Source organism: Stegastes partitus, unplaced genomic scaffold, assembly GCF_000690725.1.
Source record: "Stegastes partitus isolate 25-593 unplaced genomic scaffold, Stegastes_partitus-1.0.2 Scaffold11, whole genome shotgun sequence".
Lineage (NCBI taxonomy): Eukaryota > Metazoa > Chordata > Actinopteri > Pomacentridae > Stegastes > Stegastes partitus.
This window is the reverse complement of record NW_007577742.1, coordinates 934551-952233: the sequence shown is the minus strand read 5'-3', so window position 1 is coordinate 952233 and position 17683 is coordinate 934551. Positions and strand designations below refer to the sequence as shown.

The window sequence follows — 17683 nt, the reverse complement described above, 5'->3', positions numbered from 1 at the left end:
TTCCAGGACATTAGCAGCCCTCCAGACCTCCAAAGTTAGAGTGCTAAATCTCCCACTAACGAGGCGAGCTGTTACAAGGGTGTCTGGAAGCTCCCAGCACTGTCACAACAGAGCAGCCGGCTGCCTGTTAGCAGCTGGAAGAGGGAATCAGCACACCAAAAACAAAAGACACTGCTCAGGTCAGTGGCTGGAGAAAGGAGCCTCAAAGCTGTCTTTTTGTCTCTTCCAGGTGAAGCGTAGGCATCTCGCCTCCAAAATATCAACCTTTTTTCAGTAAAAAACTGCCTGGTAAGCTTGAAGAAGATCCTTTTTTTTGCCATTATTCAATCTGATGTGAAAGAAAAGGAACATTATTAAACCTCGAGAAAAACTCAGCGACAACTTAAGTCATAAGCATTTAGCACTTAAGTATTTATGTCCCATTAAACCGAAAGTGGTAATGAGAATCTCAAAGATTTTATGTATCATTTCTATATTTTACCATGTATGTGATTGTTTCTGAATGCATGACTGATCTAAGAAGGGCCTCTATAGGTTTCCCCTGTGTAATGGCTTTTAAGGACGATCTGTTCTTGTAATGGAATATGAATCTACGGTCAAGCACCCAAACTAAATGACTACCATAAAATAGATAAATTCAAACTATAAAGCAATGAAATTATATTGAATCATCACTGGAACTTGAAGATAAGGAGCCTCATTTGCTACTTGTTCAACAAGTTGCAGAACGGATGCAGAGTGATGTACCACAGCGGGATACCAGCAGCAGCAGCATTGTAATCAGAAGTGACACTGAACCCCTTTATGAGTACGTCAGACGTATTAAAACTGAAATGTGTTATTTTGACAAATGAGTGCAGTAACACCATGTGGGAGTTGTGAATTGTGCGTGGCTCCTTTTGATAAATGACAAGTGGTCTCTGTATCTGGAAGTATTTTCATTAACACAACATGATGTTTTAATTGTCTAATCTGCGGCAGAGCTGCTAATTTCATAGTGTGCAGTTTGGTAGAGTTTAAGAGAACTATAAAAGAGGAGGTGTTTCTGATGTGCTATACGATGAATTTAGCACAGAGTAGTGTATAGATTTGAAGCTTAATTAACATTCTCAATCAGTTTGGATGTTGCAAATTGACTGACAATGATCAACTATGTCTGTATGCCACCAGTTTTTGTATCTGTATGTCTCCCTTGATATAGAAATATGTGCAAAAGTGTGCAACTGACAAATTAAGTGTCAGTCTTTTTGTTGAACTCCTCCTCATATGAAGCATCCCTCACTATGTAACAATGAGGTGAGCGCGTGAATGCCGCCTCCCGACCCCCATGTGACTGCTCCTTTGTTTTTCTGGCCCTCGGAGCTGTCTGTAAATCAGTAACAAAGTCAAGAGGTGAACACTGGTGCTAAGCTGCTTTCAGAGCAGCTCCATTCCTATGGGACACTCCAGGGTTTACAAAAGACCGTTCGGAGCCAAGCAGCTTGTCACAGTTGGATACACCCACATTGACGACAAAAAAAAAAAAAAAAAAGAAAAAGAAAAAAAATCTTTGCAAACCCAGAACAAAGCCAGAGATCCCAGCTGTGTGTGTGTGCGCGCGCCGATCCAGGCTTCGTACAAACATACAAACACACACACACACACGCACACACCAATTATGCAATGTTGTAAGTCCAACTTTGACTGCGTGCTATAAGACATTTTAAGTGTTGGCTGCATCCTGTTAGATGTGATTCACGGGGAGATCTATTTTTTGCTCCGGAAGTAGAGCACTAAACTAAGCCAGAAGCACAGCGTTGCAGCGGCTTTAGTGTGGATGCCTGCTGGAAGTTATAACGCTTTGATCTATTTTGGTTTTCTTTCTAGTAGCTAATGTCCACCAGGGAAATGAGCACTCTGTTTCAGTTTATGATAATGACTCAACTTACTTGGCTTAAACTGAGTTCCCAACAAAGCTCTCTTTCCCTCCAGAAGTCAGTTTCTTTGTCTCTATGTGCTGTTGTTGGTTTCCCTCCCTTCTCCCACAGCCTCACCTCTGCCCTGTAATTACTCGTCAGGTTCATCTCTACTTAAGCCTGCCATTCATCTACTACCTCCTGTTTCGGTCTCCCGTCTAACCTGTGCAGTTATGAACCGGGATAAACAGCCGATAGCCTGTGGTTTGGCTCTGTAGCTATGCATTTGTAGATGCTCAGTTGCTTTAGTGCTTTGAAGCCTGAGGGCAAGGGTGGACTCATGGACACAGTGTAACCACTGTTGCAAAACAATGGACACAGTTTGCACAAGAGTCATTTAGGGGCGGCAGTTAATGCACATGACAGTACAGACTTATTTTAACAAGGAAGTGTTTTGTTTGAAGTATTTGCTGATTTAATATCTGTATGTTCATCATCCCACTAAAACAATCCTAGAATTTGAGCCGCAACTCCAAGGTGCTGTGGATATCCAGCCCCATTTCCACCAGCAGTGTATCGCTGCGTCTCCATAGCGCTAGTGTAACGGCGCTTAATGCACTGCCCTCGCACTGTGTTTTTGTTATTCCCAGAGAGACCTAGTGAAATATGAGAACCGCCATAGTAGATGGGCTCTGTTTGGCGTGACTTGGCAGCCGCATGTGACATTCACCACTAACGACAGCTGCTGGGAGACTCAGGTCTCTGCGCTTTCAGGTTCAGACCTCGGCAGCTCGGCTAAAGAGCCTCGCTGTTAATAGCAAGAGAGAGTCAGAGCAGACCTGTAAATCAAACGCACGCTTTTTGTACAATAGTCCCAAGAATAAGCCCTGATCTCAAGTGTACATTTCCTTTTCTTTGCTGAAATGGGCCCATTTGTATTTTCCTGTTTCAAAGATAAGAGCACAGAGCATGTGCCCAGACTGGAGACTATACGTTTTCAGAGAGCTTGGTAAAGGTAAAACCCAGAGTGCTTGTGGACTGTGTCATAAGAAATGCGAATATTAACCGTGATCTAACTAAATATTATAACTCCTCTTAGCCTACTATTGTAATTTAGTGCCAATGCAATAACCACGGCAACTGAACAACATAATATAACTTCATCCCAGTTCGATTTCTCAGCAGTCTGATTGTTTCCATTCGACTTGTCAAATATCAATACACAATGTGCTCCCTGCTCTTAGCAGCTTTGCTTGTCATTTAGATACAGTAGCTGCAGTGTTTCTATCTCTTTTATTAATCACAAGTATTAGCATCACCTTCATTTTGAAATGACCTGAGTTGGTGGCTCAGTACAAACTGACACATGACTTTCATATGACCAGACTTTAGTTAAACTAAATATTTACTATCAAAACTAAATGAAAACCTCTGAATTGAGAGGAATTTCTGATTTAAAATATAAATATACTCTATGTTCTCCAGTAATGTTTTTAAAACTTCTGAGACCTCTCCTGTCATTTTATGTCCCAGTTTATACAGAGGTAATTCCACACATCAAACATGCTGTAAAATACACCAAATATGTATATATTACATAAATTATGTGTACAGAGTGTATTAGTAAAGTGTAGACGTTAACCAGAGACCCTTGTGTGTTATTTTATTACTAAAACAACAAAGTTGGAGCTGCCATGTGAAATCCAGTAAAACCCCTGAGTTAAAATGAAATTACATCTAACCCTCTTATTTTCTACTTGACAAATCACAATATGGGAATGGAAATTCAGTCCTTGTTTATATCACAAATTTTGGTAATGAATATTTTTTGGCAAAAAGTACAGCTAATGTATGACTGTATATACTAGACGGGCTGGAGTTGGACGGTTCAGACTGCATGCAGCTGCGAGTGAAACCTCACCCTTAGCAACCCTTTACAAGTGTAATTAGGTCAGATGGCTTGCATTCTACAGTGTTTTAAATCCTTGCTGTAAATATAGAGCTGAACTTGTTGCTCTACAAACCTAATGACCTCACAACTCTGCATTCCAGCTGACTGTGTAAACAAGAAAACAAACGCTAAAAAGCTAAAAAAAAAAAAACAGTTTATAATCTCCTAAACATCCTTTTTACTTCTAAGACTGAATTTCTTCTATGGTCACTGGAATCTTGGGAATTATGCATCCTCACCCTAATGGGTCAGAAATCTAGTTTTTGATGCCATATTAATAAATGAGTTGAATCAGCTGCGGTAGAAACTCCATGAATACACATTTACCTGATTTAAGGCAACATTTAATGATTCCCTCAGACTCCCGTGTAAACATTTTCAATTATGACAGATCGTGATATATGGCTTGCATGACTTGAGAGAATGTTTAGGGGAGAGTTAAGGGAGTACGCTGGAAAGTTGTGGAAGGTCAAAACACAACAAGTCCTGAAGCCCAATATGAAGTAATGCGCTGGTAGCATGTGTTGTTCGTGACTGTCGAATGCACTTCAGGCACGATAGGACAGATGTTCATTCATGGTCTGCATCTCAGAGAGTCTCTTTATCAGGCACCACACACTTGTGATTTATGTCACATGGCAATGCTCACGCAGTGTGTACAATGCACCTCACATGGTTGTTGGTGCCTTCGCTCTCTTTCCTTCTATCAGCCTGAACATATGACGGTTTCTGGCAAAGAAACAAAAGCCCCTTGTGTCTGTAGTAAGGCTGCTCATACTTGGAAGATCATTGTGGCATTTTACTCTAAGTGCTAAGATCTTGTTGCTAAACATAAATAACCTGAGCAACACAGGAATCTACACTGAGATAGAACTCAGGAGGAATTATCTAAACCAGTTTACCAAAGCTGCTGCCCACTGAAAAAGTGTCTAAATGTTTTTATATTATTCTGTATATTTTTTTCAATAAAAATGTTTTCCTCAGTATCAGTGAAGGCTGTTGGGTTACGATGTCAATCACCTTTGGCTCATTGGTCAGCTGCAGTAGAGGCTACAGTTATAGACAATTGCAGCAACTCGTTTCAATGTAAAACTTTCTGAAGACCCACAGCTTCGAAAGAATGGAAATACTTAAAATTATCTCAATAATCAGATCAGAGTGGAGTCTGCAGAGTTTGGATTGTGTACTACACCGGCATTAGCAAAATGCAGCAACACCTGAAGAGAAACACACAAGCACTAGTCCGCATGGAGGCAACTTACATCTGTTTGCTTCTCTCCTACTCCCTGAGCTCACATATACTGTATTCTACTACAACCGAATACCCAGTAAAGCTTATTTACAGATTTTGCTGTTGTTAGACAATGGCACGAGTATGAAGTAGTAACTGAAACGTGGCTCATTTGGACTACATGTTAGCCATCATTCACTTTCAAGCTGTTGCTCTGCATTTTATTATAACCGTGACGTGTCCTAAAGATGACAGCTGTGCTGTGAGTTTGACTGTATCATCGTTGAATTCAAACAGTTACACAAAAGAAGGACAGGAGTTGCTTTAGCTGCTCCTGTTTGTAAAATATCTACCATGCTGTCTAGTATACTGATGTCTTTTAGATGTTGAGGAGTTAACCCCTACAGTTTTGCACTTTAGACATGTGTTTCCATTTTCAGTGCTGCATCATTCATACATGCAGTTTGTCAAAGTAAAAGGAACTGAAATTAAATGGCTGTTTGTCATTTTAAGAGAAAAATAAACTGTTTGGAGGAACTGACTCTTTTGTTAAATTGTCGTTAGTTGCAGCCCTAAAATAAACATGAGTGAAAGTGAAGTCTGGCGCTAAAACGTAAATAAATATAGATGAGCGCTTTGCCATTTTGTCCTATCCTGAACTTTCTGCTCCCAAAACTTCCTCTTCCAGCATTTGTGCTAAATATGCTAACTGGCTGCTTGCATGTCGCTCCATTGTTGTCACATTAACACAATGTTGTTAATTATTGGATCTACCTCTTAGAAAAAAAGCATATTTCCCAAAATTTCTGATTGTTGCTTTGGGAATTCAAGTAAATCTGAAGCATTAAGGTGAGAGCATCAACCTTTACTAAGCTTCTTTTTTTTTTGCAGTTCAGGTTTTGAATATATAAATATAAATATATGTTTGATTTTTCGTTAAAACAATCATCTTTTGTATTAGTTACTGTATAAAAGCATATACACATGAAGGTTATTACCAGGAGTGCAGATGTTTGAGGTTCAGAGTTACTGATGTGACACATGCTGGTTCCATTAATGACAACAAAGCTGGCTGCGAGGCTCGCTGCGTGGGGGTGGGGTCTGACTTTGACTGCACTGTACAACCTCAGGTCTAGTTTTTCTTGTCAGGTAAAGCAGAGCAGTTACCTGTAGATCCTGTCTGTAGCTTGATCATAAGATGATGACGTAATGCTGGTTGCGTCACATGGCAGCAAAGAGAAAAAAAACGCTGCTTTTCTTCCCTCTTCTGTCCTCACTTTTGGATGGTTGACTGAAAACCACCGCTGGAGGTAGAATCGACTTGTTGAGAAACCTAATTATATAATTACTCACTCTTCCATTTAAATATGATACAAAAATCTCTACACATTTATAGTATCTCATTTTGACATTGAAGGAAGCACTTCCTATGATCTGTGCATGCAAAGACATGCTGTTACTCTTCAGAATCTTGATTTTTTATTTTTTTTTCTCCTTTGGATCAGAAGAGAAGATCAGTAAGTTATGACAGAGACATGGAGGACATAAACTTCTGTTTGTAATTTCTTTGTTAGAAAGCCTCCTCCCCCTCCACATGAAGAAGGGATCTGTACAATCTTCATTGTTCTTTATGTCTAATGCAAGACAGATGTGGCCGACTTGTGGTGAATCCCCTGCAGTCTTTGTGCTCCCGCCGCTTTTTGTCTCATTGCCTTCTTTGACTGTATTTTGACCTAACTGTAATATCTGAGAACGTAAATTTGAAGCTACTCAGACTTGCTTTATTGAATCAATGTGAGTGTGTTTTAGCAATACAGATTAAATATACAGTGGCTGGCGAAATCAGTTATTCCTACAGATATAATGTTAAAGTAACCTGAAGCATCAGTTCTGGATTTCGGTCTGTACACCACCCTAAAGAGAATATCAGCTCATTTTTAGAGTCACCTTTTAACAGACACACTGTTTTGAGAGGACATACTTTCACTCAACCATGAGTAGATGAATCGGTGATACGTGGCTGCCAGAACCCAACAAATGAATGTCAGTTTGAATGTGTAGCATACGCAACATGCTGTCAAAGAGGATGCATAAAAAACTACAACTTATTAGGTAAATGAAAAGACAAGCACTACTTGTCCCATGTCCCAAGTCAAAAGTAGGAAGTGTTGTACTTATTTGGCTGGTAAACTTCCCTTTAAGGTCAAAAGAACTGTGAAAGGTAAAGAAAGAGAAGACTAACTGGGATCATAATATTAAACCACATGCTAATGCTTATAGCCATGATAATGGGTCACTGCTACTCCAATATTGTTTGATGACATCTTAAAGGGTTCATTGGGCTTTGTATTTGTGAAGTTCACAAAGCAGTGGGCAAGATTCAAAAAATATATTTACACATAAAGCATAGGAGAAAGGTCAAGTGAAAACTAGAGTAGTCTGTGTATTGTGGCTGGTTTCAAACAGGTTTTTCTGCAGTTTGCTATCCATGGGTGGGGCTGAACTAACTAACTGACAGTTTTTTCTTGACACCTTCCCTATTGTAGATACAAAACCCCTACACGAACAGATAACTGGAGATAGGAGATTTGTCATACATAAATAGGATAACTTAATGACACAAATTGTTGTGTAAGATGTGAATATGACTTGGTTATACAAGTTTGTCAGTTTTGATGTTTTGAGGTTTGTGGTGAGTCAGTGAAAGTAGGGCATCTTATCAACAGTAAAGTTCAGAGATGACAAAAAGTACTGGTGTGTAGATGACACTTGCATGAGTAAGCCAACAGCCTTTGTTGTAGGGGATAAACCCCACCTCTGTACATTTCTGATACAACTTGTTTGGCCGGTATTATGGAAAAACTACAAAACCCTGACACACAAAACGTCATGCTGGCATGTGCTGCTTTTCTCCATTTAAAGCAGTCGGATCTGTTCAGCACTAAAAAAATTCTGCTTATAATTATCAAGGATACATATGCTCATTTCCAGCTCTGTATTGTTATTCTAGGACTTCACTGAAGTTGCTTTGTGTGATTTAACATTCAGTAAAAAATCCACATAGTTTAGTATCTGCCTGAAACAGGTGATATTAGCTCTGGGCTCTTTAAGGCTTTTCTTACAGCGGACTTTTGTCTGATTGGCAGGCTTTGCAGTAGCCTTTGCTTGTGGGCACCATCTCCTTATCTTGCTGGTGTTGTGAAACAGCAAGGCTACTAAGAAACATAAATTCTTGTTCTTGATTGGAAATGGCACCTTCTCAAATCTATGAGTACATGTTCAAGCCCCAATCCAGTCTGGAATAAGACACTGGTTGGCACAAACATCCATGGCAACGAAGAACACAGACAAACGTATCTGTTCCGTAAACAATACGCTCATTACCTGCTTATTGTGAGATATAACAGTGGGTATAATCTTTCAATCACAATCAATGTAATTTTTTTGGGGTGTATAAGGGTTGAAAAAGTTCTGTGATAAGCACGCAACATGTCTGAGGAGAAACTGTCAAGAGTCTGGATATCATGTCAGACCACGCGAATGACGGCGGTTTGTCAGACAATTTTTTCGATTCTGTACATGCATTTTTAAACAATATGTCAAGGGATCTGAGGGAAACAAATCTGGTGAGTGGAGTGGATAGGAATTGTGTCTTTGCGTCCAAAAAAACCTGTCTATAATCGCTGCGCTGTGACTGCCCACACAGTGCATTTAGGCACTGGTGCCATTGTGCCACAGTTGAGTTTGCGCCGAACATTTTACCTCAAACACATCAGGACATTACAGTAGAACCCTGCCTAGACAGTCCCACCATGGGGGGCTAGTTGTTGGTGCACAACTCTGTGAATGTTGAAGAAAAAAGCTGGCATGCTCCTGATGTGCCCCTGCCCTGCTGTGCCTTGTCCAGGTTTGGACATTGTGCGGCCCTTCCACAGTGAAACCTGCTGTTTCTTCTCTCAGTGGTAGCTGCAGAACCACCTCTCATCACCAGCAATGATCCTTGGTGTTAAGGTTGTCACATTCTGGTCTGCTGGCTGACACAGAATGTGACGTATGTTTTCTTCAGTTACTGCTCAGACATTTGTCTGTTTGTTTTTAATGCATATTGTAGCTGATTGTTGGTCATAAAGGGGCAGATTACATACGTTTATTTTTCTTTCTGCTCTCTTTTCATTCAGAAGTTGGAAACTTTTGTTTTGTATTGTATTGAATTGTTTTTGTTTTGTCAATAAATGAAATAAACTACCACTACTACTGCATGTTGTGCTCGCACTCAATTTAGATGCACCGTGCGCAGTCCTGTAACTTTTTGTTCAATTCTCATACATAGGAATTATGCTAAAATTCAGACTGCGGTGGGAAGTGTCAAGAAATAGCCTCAGTAATGTAGATAACAAATTGTCGACTAATGACTGTATCGTATCTCTCTGCACGTCACCTACTTTTATGTCGTACTACATTAAATGCTTATGATTTTACTCACATTTTACGAGAACGGGAATGAGAATTTATCATAAAGACCACAGTTTGAGAGATGTGACGTGTCAGGAGCAACTGATTGTAAAACAAAATCAGTAACGAACTGATGCCAGCTTATTGTGAAAGTAGAGAAACTTGTTTGAAATCTAGTATTCAGAGCCATCGAAAGTCAGAGCTCTTTTTTTCACAAGGATTACTTTAACATACATTTCCCTCTTTCTTTGAAACTTTAGCCATCTTTATTACAATCATCTGATATTTTATATATATCACAGAAAATATATCTATATTTTTTTGCATTATTTTTTTAAGGTTTCTTCATTGGCTGATACCGGAACCACCCGAACAGTCACTGATAACAGACCACAGTATAATAGATCAAATCAACTTTCAGCTTTTCCTTGAAACATATAAAAAAAAGCAGCTTTTCAGTTGACGTTTGCGTTCATGTCAGGACTGAAGTTTTCTCATAGGAGGTCAATCCTGTTAGTAGACAGCAGTTGAACATTAGCCCAGATCTAACTTCGTGAACCGGTTAAACTTGAACGTTATCTGTTTAACCCTCACAACCTAAAAACACTCTGCCTGCCTCAGGAGCTCTGTCAGCACAGCTTACACAGAGAGTCTAAACATTTTTTTTGAGCTTTCAAGCCGCATCACATGGAGACTCTAATTAAGAAATGGGCTCCTGAGCGTACGAACCCACTAACCTGCCTCAGCCCCTCACAGCGCTCCGCTTCACCTTCCAAACTGCTTGTCTGTTTTGCCCTCCGACCCGTTTTCTATGCAACAGTCAATATATCTGACTAACTTGATGAACTGTGCGCAGAGCAAAGTTAATTTCTTTCTGAGTGCACGGTAGCCATGGCGACCATCTTATGAGCGCTTCAAAGCCCATCTGGTCTAAACATTACCCCAGCACGGCTGACTGCAGAATAGGCTGCTTTGCCGTGGTGTGCACATGTGCTTTATGCATTGATCCTGCCAGTAAATCAGCAGAGCCGCATATTCAGAAAGCTGCATGTGATGCAGATCTACACTTTCCAAATTGCAATTTAGAAATTTTAGATTGGAAATTGTAAATAATGAAATGTTGAAACGACAAGAGAGGACATATTTTATCTTGACCTGATTCTCGTTTTTTTTTTTTCTTCTCCATCCACTACAATCTGACATGAGATGGAAAACTAAAAACCTAGTGATGTACAAACTCTGATTCGCATGTTTCTGAAATTCAGCTTCTTGTCTTGGCGTGCGGTTAGCTCACAGGCACATATATTTAGCACATATTTCCATTTCTGTTTGCATGATCCAAATCCAAACCAGCTTCCAGTTAAACAGGAAGCAGAGTTGAACAGTAAACAGAGCAAAGGGAAACATTATTACAGGAGGGACGGTGGAGCATGGCACACAAACAGGGCAGTGAAGGAATTCTAAATGTACCAGGGCAGATTTCATTGAAGACTGGGCTTCAGAATATGGTGTATTACTGACAAAAATCAAGGCAAGTTTGGCAATCTCTATTTTCTTTCTTCTTTATCACATGTAAGGCCAAAAATGATCGCTGTAGTACCCACAATAACTATGAATAAGAAATATTTTCTGCCATCTAGAAAGTGAATGTGGTGATATTCTTTCCCTCATTGGTTTCTAAGCAGCCTGACCTAAGCCGCTGTTGCTAAGCTCCTTCTTTCCCTCCATTGAGTAAGAGGCACGTGACTCACTGAATAGAAATCACAAATCCTCCTGAGTGAGGATATTTTGTGATTCATTACTTCAGTGTAAGTGTTGTGTAAATCATTCACTTCAACTATCACAACTCAGGAATTAATTGCAAAGAATAGCTATTTTACGCCACAATTATTCAGTCCTTAACCATGGTCTGTGCTTTGTTTTCCTGGTTTACTGTTGGGTTGCTCTACTGCCCAATGATTGTATTTGTACCTACTACATTTATCAGATTGTTTTTAAGTACAGCAAGTCTCACTGGGTTGAAATTCTGCACGAATGTTGCAAAATATCCCATCAAGGACTTTCTATTCTTTCAGACCCAGAGCTCAAACCTGACTTTGTAACTTTCCCAATATAAATACATATATGGATGCAGACTGGTCCAGTTGTCATTGAGCACTACGGTTTGGAAAGACACCAGCTGCTGCACTTGTACATTCCACTTAGGAAACCTAATATTGAGCCTGAGCCACTCGAAGCCCTCAGAAGTAGTTAGTGATGTCATTCAAAGCTTTTGGTAAGGTTACGCTTCTAAATGACAATCAGGACCAGCTGTCCGTCTTTGTGCTCCTTGTGTAGACAACAGGGGGTCATGGGGCCTCACCTCTTCATGTGACAGCTCCTAGCAGCCAAACGCTTCATATCTGACAGCCATTTTAGAAAAGCGCAGCGATCAGAAGTAGTTCTTCAGATCACTTCGGACCCCTTTTTGGATTGTGCGATCACGCCAGAGCTTTACAGATCTCGATAGGCACATTAGCTATGGATTTCTTTTTCAGATATTGCTCTAGATCAGACAGTTTTGTTTTTTTTGTTTTTATTTAGCAGAAAATGCATTTTGACAGGTGATATTGTCTTGAAGGCAAACTGTCTCTTTTGCAATGAATCTTCAAGGATTAGACCTCTTGGAGAGCCTGCTCATTGTGACTGATTGATTTAACTGGAACTGATTGAGCTCCAAACATAGTGACATTAGAGTCTTACTAAGGGTCAGATCTTAGCATGAGGTTAGGTCACCTCTTTTTGCACCCTGTGTGGATGTTTGCTACCTCGCTACACTTTTGTTACACATTTGTCTGAACAACCACATCCTGTATATGAGGATGCCGTTCATCTTGTTGACTTGCAAAAACACTACTTTTTAAGAGTTCCAGCATCTTAGTTTCACTTATATGTTCAAAGCGAATTTTCTTTTTATGTCAATCCTGGTAAACTAGACCTTTCTCAACAAATGAATAATTGATGTAAGGCAGTGCAGTGCAATGGAAAGCACCATTGTGGGCAAAGCTTTAGCTTTAATAGCATGTGAGTCCGTGTAGTCGCTTTATATGCTACATATGTTGGGATTTATGAGTGAACACTAAGCAAATATCGCCATTTTTATTTTCATGTCCTAAAGCTGAAACTTTAAAGGAAGTTCATGGGGAAAAAAAAAGTTTACAGCCTGTTTAATCTCCGGACCTGCCACTGTTAAGGCTTTCACCTGCACAACAGCTTTGCGGAACAGAAGAAAAGACCTGCTCACAGTCTCGCCACATTCTCGGGCATCGACCCTCTTGTGACTGCGACTCTTTATTCCTTTTTTTTCCCCCAATTCCTAACTTCTTGTAGCGGAACCGGCGAAAAACTGCTTTCAAGAAGATTGTCCAAGCGTAGGAGGAGCGGCCTTGCGAGAAGCGGGAAGAGATGCTATTCGCTTTGGGGTGGTTACGTAACATCTCACTTGCCTCTCTCTCTCTCCACGGAATGCCAGGATAGTGTTTGTAAACAGAACGGCCATGTGCGTGTGCTCACGTGGAGGAAGCTTTTGAGTCGCTGCCCTCGCTGTCTCACCCCTGAGGTAAACCCTGACATCGATACACGCTCACAGGGCCAGCAACACTCCCTCCGGCCCTGTGCCACTCAAACAGAGCCTTATCACTGTCGCTGCATAATCACGCCTCGACTTGGCGAACGACGCCGCGCCGCTCCACGGTGGAAGAACACCGCCAGTCATTTTGGGATTCACGGCGTACGCGGCGTGGCAATTACAGATAACATTTTTGTATCTCAGACTCGTAAAAACATTATTACCACTTTACAATACCAGCAACAACTAACAACCCCCCCCTCCCAGGCCATAATTACATCAAAGACTCTTTAACAAGGCCGGCCTTCACGGGACGCAAGCCAAGATTCTTGTTGAGGTCTGGATCTGGCTTGGTAATTGTTTATTAATGACATACTGTATTTTCGTGATTAAGCTTTAGTTAATGAACATTAGTTTAAGCACACAACTCTCCTGAACACACCATGTTTTGTAGTAAGGCCGTACATTATGGGGTGACTCAAAGGACCTTTTGCTTCTTTCAGCAGACTTCATAACTGATCAGTACATAAGGCATGGACAGATACCCAAGAAATGGTAAAACCCATTTCAATTACCATTTTAACCAAAACTACATTGTGACATAGAGTTAAATCTTGTCTCTCAAAACTGTGCAGGGATGTCTAAGACTAAAGCACTATCAATTTTATCTACAAAATCCCTGTTTTTTGCAGAATTGTTGATGCTTTATAGTTTGCAACAAGAAAATTCCAACAGCTGTGCATTCTTGATGGTAAATTCTGTGCAAATGTGTATATTCTGTGCAGAAGAAGGACAATATTAGAGCACTGTGATTCTGTTGCAGAAGCATCTGATAGTGGCTTGCTGCTTCCCTCTTGCTCTCTATAGAAAAACAACCCCCAATAGCAGACAAGAAGGAAATCAATACTGCAGAAATCAATACAACACTCAGTATCTCGCCATTTTGTCTTAGGAAAGCAGTTGAGCTGTGACCAGCCAGCAGGTAGTGCAATCTAAAATGTCCAACCTGCCACTGGGCATGTTTCTTGTGTCATTTGTGAAACAACCTCTGGATGGAGAAAAAAAAAAAGATACGTGGGCTGGACAGAGCAGGTCAGAGGTGAGGGCTTGGGGAAGGGCTTGGGTATTGTAAGTGGACAGCATTGTTGTGAGACACTATGGCAACTGGACATTCTTCCCAAAGGTGATATTGTCTTTGCCCTGAGAGTGACATAAAGGGGACTTAGGGCCATGACGAAGGAGCAATCCAACCGCACGGCCTTATCTGTAGGTGTAGATAGATGAGAGGAGCTATGTGCATGTGATTGATCTGTACGGCCCTTCCCCCCACTCAACCCCCTGTAGCCCTATTAATGCTCTGCTGAGTTTTCCGCTGCTGATGTAACAGCAGCCATGCAGAGACTCATGAAAACACCTCCAGTAAGACTGTGCTTTTGTTTTTTTCATTTTTATAACGTGTCATCATTATGCAGGTCAGAATTATCATTTGTAAGGCCTGCATAGAGTGCAGCTGAACACACAGGCAAACAGGAATTACACAACCCCACTGTGATAACAATTAAAAGCATGCTTTCATTCGCAAGCAATGGAGTAGGCTCCGTTCAGCTCATCCAAACAGTATGGTAGATCCGATCTTTCACATGACACTCTCACATGAGACATTATTTACAGAGTCTTGACATTATGAATGGGTAGATGGCACCACACACACCTACGCACAGAAAAGGCTGGATCACCTGATCTCATGCAGTCACAACATACTTTGGGAATACTGTAGAAAACGCCCTTGCTTAAGCGCTCGTGTTGATACTACACAGTCAATGACCATGCTCTCCATATCAAAACACAGCCACGCCGTTGCGTCAGAGGGCTACACCACTATTGGTTTTAAAGTTTAGTGACAACTCACTATGACTAAAATGGGATTCTCTTCCACTACAAGCACATATTCTATGTATAGTGAAGAGTTTGAAGTTAAGAGGGGTTACATGTTCTTCAGAGATAACCACAAAGGAAACAAACAGTTCATTCAAAAGAGGAAAGGGAACCTTTGGCTGTTACAGAATACTTTTTCTACTTTGTCTTTGGCTTCAAAGCTTGGTAACTGTCTTCTAGTCATTTGACAAACAGCTGACTTTATCCTGGCATCACTGCCCCTTTTACCTTCTTTACAGCCTTTTTTATCCATGACTGTGCTTTCAATAGATCTTGTTAAAACGTACAACTTTGGCACCGATTAAAGGTGAAGACTAAAATCCTGCAGACATCCCACAACACCCAATTAAAGCCAAGTCATTATTCTCCACCTTGCAGACAAGCTTTTACTTTGGTTGTGACCTGGGGCCATGCTGTAGCTACATTATAGCTATAGTTGGTAGAATACAGTAAAGCAGACATTCTTTTGCTTTGCTTGTGACCTGAGGCCATACTGTGGCTACACTACAACTGTCAGTAGAATACACAAACCCAATAAACAAACCTGAGGAAGATCTGTTACATTCTAATGGACCATTTAGATGCTAATCTTAGAATAACACTTAACTAAGAACCAATTAGATATTTGCTAATTGAGGTGAGACCTGCTGTCCTTTAACAAACGTGAGTATACATGTTCTTATCACATATTTATGTGATTATCTCAACGCTACAATTATTCATGCAAGTATAAAGGCAGCAATTCATGTTTCTTTAGCTGCTATTAAAATAATTACAGTTCACACACATTTAAAGTCACACCCATCCTTTTTATATTGTCAACAATCTGTTTGTCAATAACTCTACTATCAAGAGAACACAGCATCTGAGCTGTTGTGACATTTACCTGATTTTAATGCATTAAAATATATACTACTAATGCCATTGGCTCAAGTTTGGTCAACTTTTATTTTTGGAGAATAAGATGTTTGTTCCTGCTTTCTGGCAACAGCCTCTTGTTTGGCCTCAAGTTAAAGAAAGACAGCAAATTCTGCTCCAGAATTACCATTCTTGTTCCCCCAGTTAATGGTGCAGTAGGATAGAGTTTCATTTCCTTCAGAGCTTTCTGACCTTGTCTGCCTTCACTACACTCTGCCACCACTATACTCTTCTCTTTTGCTTCTCCCAGGGATTTGCCTTTGTGTCTGCTTGTCATTCAGTGGTGAAAGCAATGAAAGCTGATTCACAGAGATACACAAAGCCAGAAGCTATTCCAGCTCCACTGCTGTGCAGACACTATGCACTTACTGCTAGACATGTCCAGGTTGGACTTTTACTCTCCTACTTCGACTCCTACTAAAGCCTACTGAACAACAGCACAAACGAGCACATATACAGCAGTGGGTGTGAAATGAGAAGCTACGGAGGGTAACACTCACTGCATTTAAACATAATGAACACAAAATACCATCATTCTGTAATAGCCATTAATTACACATAAATGTTAAAAATGTGTTCCCACTCTGATAAAACTCACTCATACAAAACACATTCATACGTTACACGCTGCCACACATGCTTAATATGTGACTAATAACAAGCAAGGCCGGTATGTTAAGAATGAGAGCATTATACAGGCATTTAAATTATGCCTAAAGAAAAACTCCTGAACAGGCAGTCTAAGTACACCATTTTCTATGATGCATTCAAAAGCAGCAAGAATGTTGAGTGTACACAGGACAAACAAGAAAACACTGAGGGTGTCTTTCAATTTCAGCTGGCAAAAAAAAAAGAAAGAAAATCGTCAGCCATGTTGGAGTAGCTTTATCTAATATCCCCTCCTTATTATGTTGGCTCTTGCTTTTTACGGTGGGGGACATCTGCTATACTTCACCTGACCAAAAAACCACCAAAAATACACTCAAGGTTAGAGGAGAAAAGGCTAAACAGGGCACAAACACGCGAAGCAGACTCTCACCTTCTTTTTGCGTCCCTCCACTTTGTAGAAATTCCAACAAACCGTCTGGATCTCCTCTTTAACAAATCCTAAAGGGCAGCCATCTTGCCTCCTTCTGTTCTTCTATGAAACAGACTATCCTCCACATCAATATTCATGGAAACCAGTCTGACGTCGGCTCTCATCATCAGGAGAAGCCCGGGTGTCGCTGTTTGCCGGCCTGAGAAGCACACTCATATGTGGCTCTTGTGTAAGGCAGCAGTGGCACACAGAGTGGACGAGACGCTGTTGCAGATCAGGGGGAAGAGCCTTGCCTTTGGTGGCAAACTCAAATAATTACAAAATCACTTTCCTGCTGAGTCCTTCCCACACAAAGAGACAGGTTTTCTTTCCCCCCTCTGCTCCCTCCTTTTTTTTCTTCTTCCCTCAGCCGCACACAATAGTGAACACTATGATGGCTGCCCTGAAGCACTGGAGTGGATTCGGTGTACAGGACAGGACTCCGGTGCACTTTATGTTGAATATTGCACTGCTGGTCTCAACTGTCTGACTGTGGCAGGGTGGAAGATGCCTCCACCCCCTTCCTTTTTTTTTTTTTTTTTTCTCAGACAGGAAGCCAAGTGACTCAGGGTTTTTCCCTCCCTTTTCACTCAAGTCTATCTCAGCTTCTTTCTTT

General features: G+C 40.8%; 1 protein-coding gene across 1 annotated transcript in view; it reads right to left on the bottom strand.

The window, feature by feature from the left end:
* tet2 (tet methylcytosine dioxygenase 2) overlaps positions 1 to 17426 on the bottom strand; it is a 34328-nt gene extending 16902 nt beyond the window's left edge. Inside the window, exon 1 of the mRNA XM_008287155.1 lies at positions 17029 to 17426. The gene's annotated coding sequence lies outside the window, so the exon portion shown is untranslated. The remainder of the gene's footprint in view (positions 1 to 17028) is intronic.
* Positions 17427 to 17683: the final 257 nt, after the last annotated feature.